At 39.2% G+C, this 16,481-nt stretch overlaps 1 long non-coding RNA gene across 1 annotated transcript; it reads left to right on the forward strand.

Moving 5' to 3' along the window:
* Positions 1 to 15,319: 15,319 nt before the first annotated feature.
* On the forward strand, positions 15,320 to 16,211 carry LOC107554004 (uncharacterized). Its single transcript, XR_001605022.1, has 3 exons — positions 15,320 to 15,485; positions 15,587 to 15,744; positions 16,140 to 16,211. It is a non-coding gene; the product is annotated as an uncharacterized lncRNA (long non-coding RNA).
* Positions 16,212 to 16,481: the final 270 nt, after the last annotated feature.

Genomic DNA, 16,481 nt, shown 5'->3' on the forward strand with positions numbered 1-16,481 from the left:
ATTCATTTTAGATGTAGCTTGAAGAGGCATGGATGGCAAGGAGGGAGTTTTGAGAGATGATGTCTCTCCCATAGAGAGATAGCTAGCTAGCGTCTCTTCTACAGGGGGCATTCTCTCATAGCCGTTTTCGCGCACCGCCTCGATATTCGCATAACTGGTATGCTGAAACCGATGGATGCGTGAGGAAAACGGCTTCTTCCATTCCTTCTCGATCTCAGTATGGAGATCAGGAAGGAAAGGAAGACTCACCTGAGCTGGAGGGTTATGGCCAGAAAGATAACGTTCGTCGAGACGACCTCGCGACGCCACTTCCTTAGTCCGCTTCCATGGCAAGTCAAGTCTTGCCGTGGCGCGATCCATAACCTCTAAGAGCTCATCATACGCAGGGCAGGAGGATTGAGAAGGCTCAGCCTCAGCTTCTTCGCTCTCATCATCCATTTCCTGCTCTTCCTGGGCTGAACCCAGCAGAGCACTGGCCCCTGGATCAGATGATGTTAAGGAGAGAACATCATCCTCCAGTGGCTGTCTCTCGCCCCCCGCCGATGAGCGCGAGAAGGAAAGTCCCTCTCTAAACTCATCGGCCAGGTCCACCTGAGATCCCCACGAGCTCATTCTCCTCCGTGCCTCAGCAGCGGAGGGTCCTGAACCGCGGGAAGCAGATGGCTGCCCCTCTTTACTTGAAAAGAGAGACAAACGAGAACGGAGTTTTTTCTTTGGAAAAAACTCGCAATGCACGCAGATTGCCCCCTCGAGGACATCGCGTGCGTGCTCCTCGCCCAAACAAACAACACATAGATCGTGTGTGTCATCTGGTGTCAAATAGCGCTGACACGGATGCACACACCTTCTAAATGCTCTACTAGTGCTCGCCATAATATTAATAGATAGCTCTTACTTTTTCCTTGAAAATGCACGCTTCAAACAGAACAGTCAATGAAGACGAAGAAGAGAATGATGTGTAGCTCCCGGCACCGCTTTATACTGTAGTCGCACCGGTAGTGACGTCATGGCTGTCGCCGGCCAACGAGTTGGTGTTTTTTCAATGTATGCTTCAGACACGGGTCACGACGAGGCGTTCCCCATAGCGACCCCTAGAGGACGCAGTTCGAAGTTCCCATGAAAGGGAACAAGAATTTATTGGCTATTCTGGATTACATTGACCTAAGCTAAGACATACACATACACACACACACATATACAGTTCTGAAGAATGAAAGTTGACGGAGTTCTGAGGAAAGCCCAAAGTTTTAACAAGATATTCGCTACAGTTCTTTGACTTGCAACCTGAGAAAATTCATAAAGCAGAGATTTGGCTTATGTTTACTGCTTAAAGTTAGCTTGACACCAGTTCAGCAGAGATAAGATTTTGTTCGTTTACTTGCGGTTTTTTTGGGTGACAGCTGAAAAGCTGAGTTGTTCCTTGTGGCTACTGGAGGGAATTCTGTTGCTGATTGGCTGTTGATCTGGCGCCGGAATGACGTTTGGATGACGTCCTTTTGGGAGAGCCCTCCGGAGATTTGTTGGTTTCTTGATGATGCAGAGGCTTGAGCAGTTCTGCTAAAAAGTCTGAGTTTGCAAGACTTTAAGTTCTCTGAAGATCGCTTTCAACTGAAGTGTTTGAGTTAGATGACCGGTCGCTTTGATGGTAAGCGTGTGAGCAGTTGGAGTGCTCGTAACACGTCGAAAAACGAAGAACAAGCAAGCCCTGGAGTCTGTCTTGGGTTTTTGATCCGCGGGGTCAGTTCGTCCCACGGCGTTATCTTCCAATCGACGTCTTGCAAGGCGGAGCGTGCATACATTAACAAGAGGCTTCAGTTCATCACATGAGAAAAATCTTTGCGAAGACTTGATTGATACTTTTATAAAGTTTCCTAATGCGAGTCTTTTAGATAGTATTAAAGTTTACTTCATTTCAACATTCTGCATTTGTCGTGCCCATTCATTCAAGATTAAACTTCACATATTACACACAATTTAATAATCTTATCTCCTAAAAGGGTAATAAAACACTGATTAAAGTTGCACCAATTACATGAAACACGTCAAGCATATATATAAGACATACAACATATTATTTGTGAATATGGTTGCCCTGTTATGCGCATAAATGATTATCTGTTGAAATTGTCTGTTGTAAGTTCTCTGTTTCTTTGTCTGTGACAGGAGATCCGTGCGCTTTTTCTGGAAGGTAGTAAAAGGATGCGTCCCTTTTTTGGAATGCAGGGGGGAAAGGGGAGGTGTCCTGAGGTCATGCCCATGTCACGAGTTGTGTGTCTGTCATTCTTCTCCTGGACAGGGAGCTCTTAATCTGTCGCTTTCTGTTTATCGGGTTTAGCAATTTATGCGTTAAATGGTCATGGGTATCACGCATCTGGTCCCCTGCATGAGTTTTACGACTGCAGCTGGCTGCGGAGAAACTCTTCAGTTTGTTTCTATGGAATGTGGTTGTTTCATGTTTGACTGGTCTGTTTGAAGACAGAGATCCTACAGCATACTGAGGAAAGAATTGATGAGAGTTATCGGCCCTTTGTGTCAAAAGGGTTAATATCTCTGTCTGGAAAAAGGGAGGACCAGGAAGGAGTAAGAATACTCAGGGACACTGGTGCCATGCAATCCTTTATTCTGGCAGGTAAATTACAGCTGTCTGACAATACCTTTTCTGGCTCTAGTGTGATCGTGCAAGGCATTGAGATGGGTTGCGTGAAATTTCCGCTGCATCGTGTGCACTTACAGAGCGAGCTGTGTACTGGTTTCGTGAGAGTTGCTTTGTGTCCTTCACTCCCTGTGAAGGGTGTTGATTTTATCCTTGGAAATGACCTGGCATGTGGAAAGATAATGCCTGTTATTGAAGATGATGATGAACCAGACGCGTTTTCTGAGCTAGGGCTACTGTCTGAAAATTACCCTGATGTTTTCCCAGCCTGCGTCATTATGCATGCTCAGTCGCGCAGAGTAGGTGATGTAGTTGATCTGTCTAACTCATTAATGTTCCCACTGTTGTCTGGCAACACCTCACTGGATATGAATCTTGAAAATGAAAACAGTTTAAAGACAGAGATCAAGGGTGTAATCGTGTCTGATGCAGATGCACTCAAATTACCTGTGTCACATGAGAAAATTATTGCTGCGCAGAAAGCGGATAAAACTCTTGTCACTACATTATGTTGTTTCCCTTGATGTGGCTAAGAATAAGAAATGTGCTTACTTCATTGACAATGACTTACTGATGAGAAAGTGACAAGACTGACAAGAATTCAGACTGGAATGTTGTTTATCAAATTGTGGTGCCATTTTCCTATCGTCAACATGTCCTGTGTTTAGCTCATGATCTGCTGGTCATTTAGGAGTTACGAAGACATATAATAGGATTTTGAGTCATTTCTTTTGGCCAGGATTGAAAAAAAATGTTGCTCATTACTGTCGTACTTGTCATACCTGTCAGATTGTTGGGAAGCCGAACTAGAGCATTCCACCTGCTCCTTTGACTCCTATACCTGCAATTGGAGAACCGTTCAAACATGTTATGGTAGACTGTGTTGGTCCATTACAATTTATTAACTGTTATGTGTGTGGCCACCAAATTTCCAGAGGTGATTCCGTTAAGAAAAATCACTGCGCCTGTTGTCAGCGAATTTTTTATCGAAACTTTTTAAACAAGTACTTGAATAACTGGCAATTTCTCACCGAGTCTGATTTTAAACGTCTGTTTGGTGATGTTCCTACACAAACAAATGTCCTGAAACATGATATTAATGTGTACGGAGCTTATCCTATTAAGCAACATGCTTACCGTGTAAACTCAATGAAGCAATCTGTTATGCGTCAAGAGGTAGAGTATTTACTGGAAAATGGTTTAGCCAAGTCCAGTTGCAGTCCCTGGAGTTCTCCGTGCCTACTTGTCCCCGATGGCACATTCAGATTCTGCACAGATTACCGTAAGGTAAATGCTGTGACTGTGCCAGACAGTTACCTGTTACCTCGAATGGAGGATTGTATAGATAACATTGGTTCTACACGTTTTGTTACAAAGCTTGATATGCTGAAAGGATATTGGCAAGTTCCACTCACCTCACAAGCTTCGGAGATTTCAACCTTTGAAACCCCAGATAATTTCTTCTAGTATACGGCCATGGCTTTCGGGCTTAGAAATGCCCCAGCAACTTTTCAGCGCCTTGTTAATACTGTTTTACATGATGTACCAAATTGTAACGCGTATCTCGACGATCTGGTGTTGTATTCATTGAGTTGGACAGAACACATTTGCCTGTTGTGGACAGTGTTGGAACGACTCGTTAAAGCAAATTTAACACTTAACTTAGCAAAATGTGAATTTGGCAAAGCAACCGTCACTTACCTCGGTAAGAAGGTTGGTCAAGGCTAAGTGCGACCGGTAGAGGCCAACGTTACGGCCATAACGGAATTTCCGGCTTCTACTACCCGTAGAGAATTACGGAGGTTATTGGGTATGGCAGGCTATTATCGTAGCTTCTGTAAGAATTTCTCAACCATCGTGAGTCCTCTTACTTCACTATTTAGCCCGTCTAAATCTTATGAGTGGTCTGCTGAGAGTCAGCATGCTTTTGATTCAGTCAAAACTTTGATGTGTAATGCACTGGTTTTAATGGCACCTGACTGCACTCTAAATTTTATACTAGAGGTTGATGCAAGCACCATGGGTGCTGGTGCTGTTCTTATTCAAGAGGATGAGAATGGGATATAACATCCTATTAGTTATTATTCTCTTAAGTTTAACAAACATCAGCTGAATTATTCAACTATTAAAAGAGAAGCTCTTGCTTTATTCCTCGCATTACAACACTTTGATGTCTACCTTGGTTCCAGTAGTCTTCTGATTGTGGTATATACAGATCGCAATCCTATTGTGTTTTTAACTCGAATTGTACAACCACAATCACCGTTTAATGCATTGGGCTCTTATTGTGTAGAACTCAGACATAAGAAGGGTTCGGAGAATGTCTTAACTGATGCTCCCTCGAGAGTATAGGTGGTATGTTTTTTTTTTTTTTTTGCAAACGAGTTTGTTCTTAACACTAGAACCGCCAGAGTTCGCTGTATAACTAAAAGTGTCAGCGGGTAAATTTTACCCACACACATGGCAACTGTATTTATATGGCTAAATAACATATTATTTCACTGTATTATGCTATTGTTTTCACAAAGAAGTATCTAGAGTCATTAAATGATTATGTCTAGTCATCTACTATATTTTTATCCTGTTGTTTTATGTTCAAGACTTTTTAATGCAGAATACACTAATCCATAATGCTCAGTAGCCTAAGCTAAAAAAAAAAGTCTGCACTGACAACGGAAATTAGAAGGTAGTAGCCTAAATATTTGGGTGGTTTAATATTATAATACAATGTCATTAATCAATATATTAAGATATCTCATGCTATGAATGACTAAAACAGCCTATAGACAATCCAAACCAAAGTTTGACCAATTAGAGTAATGTTAGGCTAAAACATGTAAATATGCTATTTGGATCGCTGACAGATGAGCCGTCACATGCTGAGCCAACCCAGGACACATAACTTACCATCAGACTCTCCATCACTCATGGCAATTAGTGTTTCTAATACCTACCTTCCATAAATCGCCTTTTTTTGTCATTTTGACTTTATTTATGAAAATCATAACCGTTAAATCAGCGAGTGAAAGCCGTTGCCTAGAAATGTACAATGTTAAAACATAAGTGGCAAGAAAATGACAGCGCGAAAATACATGCATTATATAGCGCGTAAATTTGACCCGCTGGCACTTATTTTTTTATCTGGTTTTATCTAAATAATTTTTAACAACATTGGATTGTAAATTACATATTTTTTGTAAAAGTCAATGACTGGGAGACTTGAATGTTTTATTTTAAATCTGTTATGTACATTTGAAAAACAGCCACGGGTCAAATTTACCTCGTGGCGGTTCTAGTGTCAAGGTTGGTTTTGCTAGTACTTGTGTATTTAAATGTCTGAAACCTAAAATAAGCATTATATGGTTGAAAACACTGAATATTTGTGATATGACATGCGCTCAGCGCGTCCAATCTGGCTCCGTGCCAGCCAAAGCACGAAAGTGGATTTAAATTCAGCAGTTGATGACGTGATGCACTGAAAGTTCTAATCACACCGGTGTAATCGTAGGCTTCAGGGACCAGCCAAGACTGATCATACTGGTGATCGTACATATTAAAGGGTTAAAACAAGTTAGAAGTGGTTTTGTTGTGTTTCTTTCTTTCTTTTGATGTCACTAGCATCCCCTTTCTCTTGGGTTGATTTTTTTTTTCTGAGTTGTAAATATTTTTACATATTGGTTGTCTGTTTAATGATTTATATTTTTGTAAATATACTTTGTAGTTATATGGATTATTTTCACTTCGTATAATAAATCGCTTTCGTTGGCAGTTTGTGTCTATGAAACACAAACAGTGCTATCAAAAAAAAAAAATCAGTTCTGCTGTTGCAGTTTTGCTTGGTTCATTATAAAAATTTATATTATATCAGGATTTGAAGCCGGCCCCTATGCATATTACAAAATTACACCAAATGCATGATGTCCCTGAATACTGTAAACTGCACACGAACAAGTACAATTAAACCTTGTTCCACTAAAAACTGAATTTATGTCAGGCCTTCTGAGTATGCTTTAAGCATGCCTTCTTGAATAAAGGGGTGTTTTTGACATACCCTGTAATGACTAAATGCCAGAATGGGTTTAATGAGTGTGAAGGATCAACCAGTAATGGTCATTCATAGGTGAAAGAAACCTCACAGTGATTGTACGTCCCATCAATGGATAAACAACCATTATATATTAATAACAACGCAGGAAAGGCTTTACCTCCTGAGATTGTCCTTTACTACATGTTTTTGTGCACGTTTCCTAATGTGGTGTTCTGCATGAATAACTATTTTCTCTTATGTATCTCTGTTACTAAAATGAACAATGAACCATATCGAAAGAATGTATATTGCATTTTTGCTTTTATATTTCTAAACCCCTTACAACAACTGGACATTAAATATGCATCCATTAATATGCGTTTGATTTTATTTAGGTGCTGTGCAGATACTTTGACACATTTCAACCTTGAATTCCACTTAACCAGGGCTGAGATGGTAAAATGGAAGATGATTTGCATGTGTGCTGAAGAACATGTTGACACCCCAGAGTAAATTAATTTCTTTGACAAGCAAAAAAAAAAAAAAGGATTAACATATCTGGACTTAACTTATTTGATCCTGTGAGAATCATCAATATTAAATAGTAAGAGTGTGAAAGTGCTGACAAGGGTTTTCAGTGCAAGGACTAACTGTGTTTTCAGACATGCTACTCAGAATTTTAAAAGAACATAATGAGTGTTTTACTCCCGTATGTAGTTTTTACAGATTTATTTCACAACGCGCCTCCCCCATTTATTTTAAGTGTTCTAATATGATTATATTCATCATTCTATTTACCTATTACTTTAAAGGGAGCAGAAAGCAGTGCTTTAAATCATCAGGTCTTCATTTGAATACCTGTGTCACAGGTATTTTGGGTGATTACATGCTTAAACATGGCAGGCATTTGTGTGTGTTTTCTTTTTAGTCTTAACACAGTCGTTTTCTTCATTATTAAAGAATCAATAGTCAGTTATGTATGTACACTTTTTATTTACCTGCTGTGTCTACTGCTAGTCTTTGAAGAGTGTCTTTGAGCATGAGTTTCCATCCAAAATGTTTTACACTTATTATGTGCATTTCCAAAAATTCTACTAAAGAAAATGTGAACCATTGTGCGTTTTCATCCATTACATCATGTACATCGTCTTGAGGGAGCATGTGTTGTCAACATGAAGAAACTGAATGAACTCTTTGCTTCAGGGATAGTTTGTTTTTGCTGTAACAGGACAATTATACATCGGTGTTAAATGATGAACGATAGAACATAAATTGACAAGCCATGATGACAAGTCAAAGCTAAATATTTTTCAAATGCATGGTTGTGTTCGCTTTCAGGTATACCCATCCTAACAAACAAACAAATAAATAAATAAAGGTTTATGATAATAATAATGATAATAATAATAATAATAAGTTTAAATCTACATATTACTTACATGTGGTCACTCCCTTCCTAAGTGGGTGGTTTTTGGTCAGAATAAAGTGCAAAGTGAAGCAAGCAGACTTTATGCAGATAGTCAAAAGTCCGTCTCTGTAAGACTATGGGTGACATAACTATTCACTTTCCATTTGACATCCTGGCCAAGTCCTCCAATCTGATTTCTCTAGTGGCAGTGATAAATACTTCATTTGCTTTCATTATACAAAAATGCAATAAAAAACACCCACTTGACTATGCCAATAATAAATAAATATATACATTGCCTGGATATTGGCATAGTGTCCAGAATGGCAAATAGGCTGATTTTGTTGTTTTCTGTTTAACTGGCATGACGCAATATCACAAGGGAAAGTTATTCAGTGTTTTTCTTGCTGCTAACTGCTCTGTGTTCCCATAAGTACACATTAACTAGACGAAATGACTAGCAACAATTGGACCAAAAGACAGTACACAGAATCTCTTGAATTACAATTTGAAACTAGACGGATGTACTATTACTTCCTCTACAGTCATAAATCTGGGTCTTATATTAGATAGCAACTTGCCTTTTGAAAATCATGTTTCCCATGTTACAAAAACAGCATTCTTCCATCTTAGAAACATTGCCAAGTTACGAAACATGTTACCTGTTTCTCATGCATTCATGACCTCTAGACTGGACTATTGTAATGCACTGCTAGGTGGTTGTCCTGCATCTTCAATAAACAAGCTACAGGTAGTCCAAAATGCAGTGGCTAGAGTCCTTACCAGGTCAAGAAAATATGACCATATTACCCCAATTTTAGAGTCTCTGCACTGGCTACCTATTAAGTTCTGTATCAGTTACAAAATATTATTGCTTACCTATAAGGCCCTTAATGGGTTAGCTCCTGCGTACCTAACTAGTCTTCTACCACGCTACAATCCATCACGCTCCCTAAGGTCGCAAAACTCTGGACTTTTGGTAGTACCTAGGATAGCAAAGTCCACTAAAGGAGGTAGAGCTTTTTCGCATTTGGCTCCCAAACTCTGGAATAGCCTTCCTGATACCGTTCGGGGTTCAGACACACTCTCTCTGTTTAAATCTAGATTAAAGACACATCTCTTTGGCAAAGCATTCAAATAATGCATCTCATAATCTTTTACTACAGTCATAATCTTTTACTGCAGTTATATCTAATCAAATGCACATTATTATTCATTAGTTTGGGTTAAACAAATCATTTTTGCTTGGTTGGAACAGCAGCTACGCTAATTATGTTTCTATTTGTTTCTCTGTTTTTGCTATGGGATGTCACTAGGATTTACACAGGCTTCAGTCTGGATCCAGAACACCTGAGAAGAGATGATGCCAACCCCTCAGAGGACCTCAGACGATGCCAACCCTGAAACAACTTACAGAACTACCACATTTTGCTATAAGTTTGATTACATCATATAATAATTGCTGTTAATAGTGTTCATCGTCTGTTTGATTACGTCTTTAATTGATTTTTCCGTACATTTCTGCCATATGTACATTAACAGACAGTCACCACTGATAAGCTACCACTAAATATTGTAGAAACTTAATTTGCTGTAAAGTTGCTTTGCAACGATTTGTACCGTGAAAAGCGCTATACAAATAAACTTGAATTGAATTTAATTGAATTGAAGGGTTTTCATCAGAGATGACGTTCACAAAGTACAACCATAATCTGCCCCAGTGCTTTCTGTGGGGTAATATAACAAATCAGTAGGAATGTCTCATCTGTCAATTTCTTTGATTCTCTCTCAACTTTTGTCTTTTATTTTAACGTTAATAATTAAAAGAAACACAAATTATGTGGCGTGCGGTGGTGTTTTAAAATGAGGAGGCAGTTATATATATTCATGTTTACACTAAGTGCAAATAGCTATAGATTCTATTTACACCTAACATTAGCAGGATTTTCTGCTATTTATACTACTTATTGCAAATAGTGGCAATTATCTGCACCTCAATAGTGTAGTACATTATAAAACAGTATGCATTAATAACATATTGAGTGTAAATTATTATTTTAAAGGGGTCCTATTATGCTTTTTTACAAAGTCTTGATTTTGTTTTGGGGGTGTACTAGAACAGGCTAAATTAAATACTAGGTTATTCGAAAAACACATTTTTTTCACATAGTTTACATTATTACAACACCTCTCTCCCCAGTCTGGCATGAACGGCTCGAATAGTTCCTGTATCAAATGATTGGTTAGCTGGGCCAGTGTGTGTTGTGATTGGAATGGCATGCCCCTTACCATAGCCGCCTGCGAGCTTCAGTGTAAATATTGCGTCAATATCAAATAAATTTGAGCGCGAATTAAACCTGGATTATTGTAACCACTCTAAGTTCGTCTGCCTAGTGTGTATCCGACATAGTGATAACACTCGTTGCCTTCTCTAGTGCAGCTCAACCAGGTCTCGTCCCATTCGTCAATATTTGTGATATCACAAATCCCAGAAAATATGCTTTGTAATCCAAACGAGTCATTCGTTGTAGTTTTTGAAAAGTGATTTATGTTAAATAAAATATCTTTGAAGTGGACTTTGAACTTTGTAACTTTGCAGATCTTTTTATGCTCAAACAGCAACATTACAGACTAACTAAAGTTGAAAAACTGAAAAAGCATAATAGGACCCCTTTAATTCAAATTATTAAATGGATTATGGGACAATAAATCTCTCCCTACACCTACCTACCCTAACCCTACCCGATACTTTAAGTTCAACTGGGTGTACTAGAACAGGCTAAATTAAATACTAGGTTATTCGAAAAACACATTTTTTTCACATAGTTTACATTATTACAACACCTCTCTCCCCAGTCTGGCATGAACGGCTCGAATAGTTCCTGTATCAAATGATTGGTTAGCTGGGCCAGTGTGTGTTGTGATTGGAATGGCATGCCCCTTACCATAGCCGCCTGCGAGCTTCAGTGTAAATATTGCGTCAATATCAAATAAATTTGAGCGCGAATTAAACCTGGATTATTGTAACCACTCTAAGTTCGTCTGCCTAGTGTGTATCCGACATAGTGATAACACTCGTTGCCTTCTCTAGTGCAGCTCAACCAGGTCTCGTCCCATTCGTCAATATTTGTGATATCACAAATCCCAGAAAATATGCTTTGTAATCCAAACGAGTCATTCGTTGTAGTTTTTGAAAAGTGATTTATGTTAAATAAAATATCTTTGAAGTGGACTTTGAACTTTGTAACTTTGCAGATCTTTTTATGCTCAAACAGCAACATTACAGACTAACTAAAGTTGAAAAACTGAAAAAGCATAATAGGACCCCTTTAATTCAAATTATTAAATGGATTATGGGACAATAAATCTCTCCCTACACCTACCTACCCTAACCCTACCCGATACTTTAAGTTCAACTTTTAGATTATTTCCTTCATTATTATTGAAAATACATGCCTTTCCAACGTGATATCTGATTTGAAAAGGTAGGAAACAAAGTTCAGCAAAATGCGGATTTGAACCTCGGTCGATCGTGTCAAAAACGACTTATCACGTACTTCACCATCTGCGCCACTAGAGTCTTCTGTAACCTCTGCCAACAAAGCGGCCTATTTGCACTTGTAAATAGACACTCCATTTTTTATTTGTGAACTGATGTTCAGCTGTTCTTTTTAATAGTCAACTTATTTTCGGGTCATCGTCATAAAAGCCCTGTCACAATTGCCACAGGCAAGAAGATAGGCTACATCTTTAATTTCATCAAGCTGAATGTTCACTGAAAACTGACAGTCATCACGTTTTCAAGCCATTTCATGTTTCATTTTGACGTGACACAAAGCATTGATATCTAAGCAGGAGAGTTGTTTACTTTATAATTAGTCAATAACGCCATAATTTTCTTCATTCAGGCCGACAGCTTGCACGAAAACAAGAGGTGGGATTTTTCACACTAACCAATCACATCCAATCATAACCGTTCATATCCAACTATAGCGCGATGGAGGCATTGCTTCCTCTCACGTGATTGTCCCCCATTTATCTCAATGATCCTCCAGAAAAGTCTTGGCATGCTAAGGGGTCTCTGAAGAAAAACAATGGACCGAAGGGAGGCAAGCCTCCGCTGTAACTTTACCTGTGGGTGTCGCTGTTGGACAGTGTTACTTTATAAAAACCAGAGACTTTTAGTCTTTTAATATCATATTTAGTCCTGTTTGCGCTGTTTAATCCCAGCGAGGGATTCACATGTGAAAAAATGCAGGGAAATAGTTAGGCTGAAAGAGAAGATTTAAAAACTAGAGACACGCATCCAAACTTAAATTCAGGATAGTAAGAATGTGAGGGCCTTAGATACGGCTTTGAATGCGACTACAGTGAGTCCCGTACATTGTTCGGTTCCTGTTGCAGAGCCCCCGCAGCAGGGCGATTTGGTGACTGTGAGGTGACAAAACACCACTCTTCCATTCAGATCATAACATTAAACAGGTTCTCCCCACTCAGTGATGTACCCACTGAGAAACCTGATGAAAGTGCACTAGTTACTTATGATTCTCCTGTCAGAATAGCACATAGTCTTAGAGTCTGTACTAGACTAACTAGGCCCCAGGTCAGGAAGCAGACAGACTGGCTAAACCGACCGTCTGCTAGCCGCCTCATGTAACAGAAGTCAGTTAATTCTCAGCACATAGAGAGTCTTTCACCTAGATATCATTCTACAGAGACTGTGTCTGTCCCTGACCTAGCAATACAAAAAAAACAACAACCTCCAAACAAATTTAAGGGTAACAATTTAATTGATGTTCCAAAAAAAAAACCTGATATAATGCACATACACACATAATAAAGCTTGGTTTAATGAATATTAGATCCCTTTCTACAAAAGCGCTTTTTGTAAATTATATGAAATTATATGTCATGGATCATAACCTAGATGTGCTCTGTTTGACAGAAACATGGCTAAAACCAGATTATTACTTTACTTTAAATGAATCTACCCCCCAAGATTACTGTTATAAACATGGGCAGTGAATAAAAGGTAAAGGGGGAGGTGTTGCTACAATTTATAGCAATATTTTCAGTATTTCTCAGAGGTCTGGTTTTAAGTATAATTAATTTGAAGTAATGGTGCTTTATATAACATTATCTAGTGTAATACGTGTTAATGATAACTTCCTTGTCACATTTGTACTGGCTACTGTATACAGGCAACCAGGGCACCATACAGACTTTATCAAAGAATGTGCTGATTTTCTATCTGAGCTAGTGTTGGCTGCAGATAAAGTCTTAATTGTTGGAGATTTTAATATCCATGTAAATAATGAAAAATATGCATTAGGATCAGCATTTATAGACATTCTAAAATATATTGGGGTTTGACAATACGTGTCAGGACCAACTCATTGTCATAATAATACTTTAGATTTTGGGTCATATGATGCGATTAAAATTTTTCCTTTCTCTTTGAAGTGTTACAAGCTCTTGGTGCATAAAGAAGATCTGTAAAGTTGCAAAGAGATTTTCTTTATAAAAGTTAAGAGTCAACCACGCCTATGTAGGAAACTTTTTCCTCGTCGAAGCAGAAACCAGGAGACGTTGGGATATCTTTCATACAGAAGTCACTCTTTACTGAGGACTCGCTGTGCGTCGCTGCAGTCATCCAAGTCTGACTAAGGCAGTAATACATTGTAGTTTATATACATTTTAAGGGGGCGGGATACATTCAGTAGAGGTGGAGACAATCTAACCCATAGCATGCAAATGAAGTACAGGCAATCAGCCCGACACCGGCATTTTCCCAGCCTTGATCTCATCAGCATCACAGTGTCATTCAAATGCATAGGTACTAATTCAGTCAGTATAACTACTCAAAGACTGGGGCAGAGGCACCAAGAGCCATTACAAACAAAAGGTGATGGTCTCAGTAATCTGGTTCATTTGACTAACAGTAAGAGAACAGGAACAGACAGGAACCTCTTGCTCCACTTTGCTTAAGATAATAATTTGTCTGATGTAATTTACCTTAAATGCTAAATACAATGTACTTCACCTTAGTTTTTCATGTGATGCTATGTCAGAACATAGGATCAGCATATTTTAAACAGATTCTTAAATTTGTAATCCTACACCTACATAAAATGGCTTGCTCTAACACGCCCCACATGTCTACGTCACGCTGTGGTAAGATTTGCATAACCCCGCCCAAATGTTCACGCAAAGAAAGAAGGCGTAACTTTTATTCTCGCTGTAGTGTTGTTGCTGCCACCATGTCGTGAAGGCACTGTGTGTTTCGTTGTGAAAGCTAAACTACTTTGTTTGGCCTTCCAAAAGAGGATGATATCCGCTTCGTCATGCCTGGAGCTGATCCGTGCTGATCTACTTTCACCGGATTGGCTTTCACCGTGGACGAAGCGGAGTGCAGCCTAGGGTCGTCACATGTGGTTGCTGCAAATTCGCTCCTTCGTCGAATCCGCCGGCCGCGCCATTCTCAAGCCCGCCCGCCACCACTCACTCTAGCTCTCCGGCCGTCGCTCACTCTAGCCCGCCGTGTGTTTCGTTGTGAAAGTGAAACTACTTTGTTTGGTCTTCCAAAAGAGGACACCACTGGAAATCAGTGGTTAAGTTGTATTTACAACACAGTTCCAGAACAGTTTCAACCCAAACATTCATTTTTGTGCAGCACATTTTATGGAGGACTGTTTCCTGATCCTGGAAGAGTAGACTACAATGCCGGCTGTTCTGACTCACAGACTGTAAGTACGTTTTAATTTAAAGGATTTGCCACTGATGATTAAAACGCGAGTTTTGAGCAATGTAGAGTAGCGCTTGTTTGTCATTTCTCCGATTACAAATGCAGACATGGTTTTATGTTTACGCGGCACGATGCAACGCAACGCGTAAAAAGACAGTATAAGTCATTATAATCCGTAATTATGTCCCCACTGGATGCAACAAATGCCTCGTTTATAATGGGTTTTAATGTTTTTGAATCGTCGCTCCAGCCGGACAGGGCATCACAGTATGTTAAGGGGCGTAAAATTTCCGTCACATGCTTGAGGTATTCGGCCAATCACAATGCACTGGATAGCTGGCCAATCACAGCACAGCTCGCTTTTCAGACCGATGAGCTTTGTAAAAATCGACGCGTTTCAGAAAGGCAGGGCATACACCGATTTCACATGCGCCATATTGAAATCAAAAGCGAGGCTCCGGTGGGAAGAAACCCGGAAGTATTGCCTTGAATCACAGGAGTAGCGATGTCGTATTGCTGTGTACCAGGCTGTACATCCTATCAACGGAAAGAGTGCGATAAAGAGTTGTCATTTCATCGCTTTCCGAGTGACCCAAAAGTCTGCTGTGAATGAATTGTGAATATAAGAAGAGATGTTGGACCTTATTTTCAGGTAAGCGAAATACCTTTATTAATCTAGCTAGCGCTAGCTCTCCAAGCTACACGTTTTACTCAGTTATCAAACGCATGTTAATGAACTGATTCTCCCATAAGGTTACAGACAACACTAGAGTATGCTCCAAACATTTTACCCCGGACTGCATTGTACGATCGCTCACTGGTTTACATAGACTGAAACATGGAAGCATACCAACTTTGTTTCCGTGGAGCTGTGAACTGAAGCCCAGGAGGACACTTGAGCGACATCAGCGGTGCATGCCGTTCACTTGTTTTATGATATTAGGATTGTCTTTTTAAATTGAATTTAACCTTGCTGAATAAAAAATATGATAGTACTGTAATGTTTTATCATATTACCTGATGTAATTCATCATGTTGTATAACCTAACCAAAGTGATATGAATTAACTTTGTTTGCTGTCAATTCTTACAGTTGCACAATTTGTATAGTATAATTTACAGTATTGACAGAATGCTGTTTATTCAGACATATAAAACTGTTGGAAGTGTCAGATCTTCATCAATTGGCAGCAAATTTGATAGATATTACAAAAATTCTGAATTGTAAAATGTATGTCTGTGACAAATGTGCATAACAGTACAATATGAACAAAAGTAACTTTATTAATTGTGATTTTCCTACCCAGTGTTAATGATATTGAAACATTTGAGGAGGATGAAGAGGAGGACCATTCATTTTCTGATCAGAACACAGGAGACCAGTAAGTCATCTATCTAATGCCAACAGAGTGAAATATGTCTTATATAGGCATGATAGTTGCTGCATAATGACTCAATTGCTACATTTACATACACCCAAATAATCTGTTAGTAATGGGATTGATAGCTCAAATACCTTGCACACATGCACAGTGCTGGGATGAATGTTTACTAAAGCTCTTTTATAAGATCTCTGTGAACCAGATAAAAAAATAGGGTTCATATAAACAACTTTCAGAATCTGAAATCGGATTTATTCAGATTTTTGG

Source organism: Sinocyclocheilus grahami, unplaced genomic scaffold, assembly GCF_001515645.1.
Source record: "Sinocyclocheilus grahami isolate Dianchi unplaced genomic scaffold, SAMN03320097.WGS_v1.1 scaffold489.1, whole genome shotgun sequence".
Classification (NCBI taxonomy): Eukaryota; Metazoa; Chordata; class Actinopteri; order Cypriniformes; family Cyprinidae; genus Sinocyclocheilus; species Sinocyclocheilus grahami.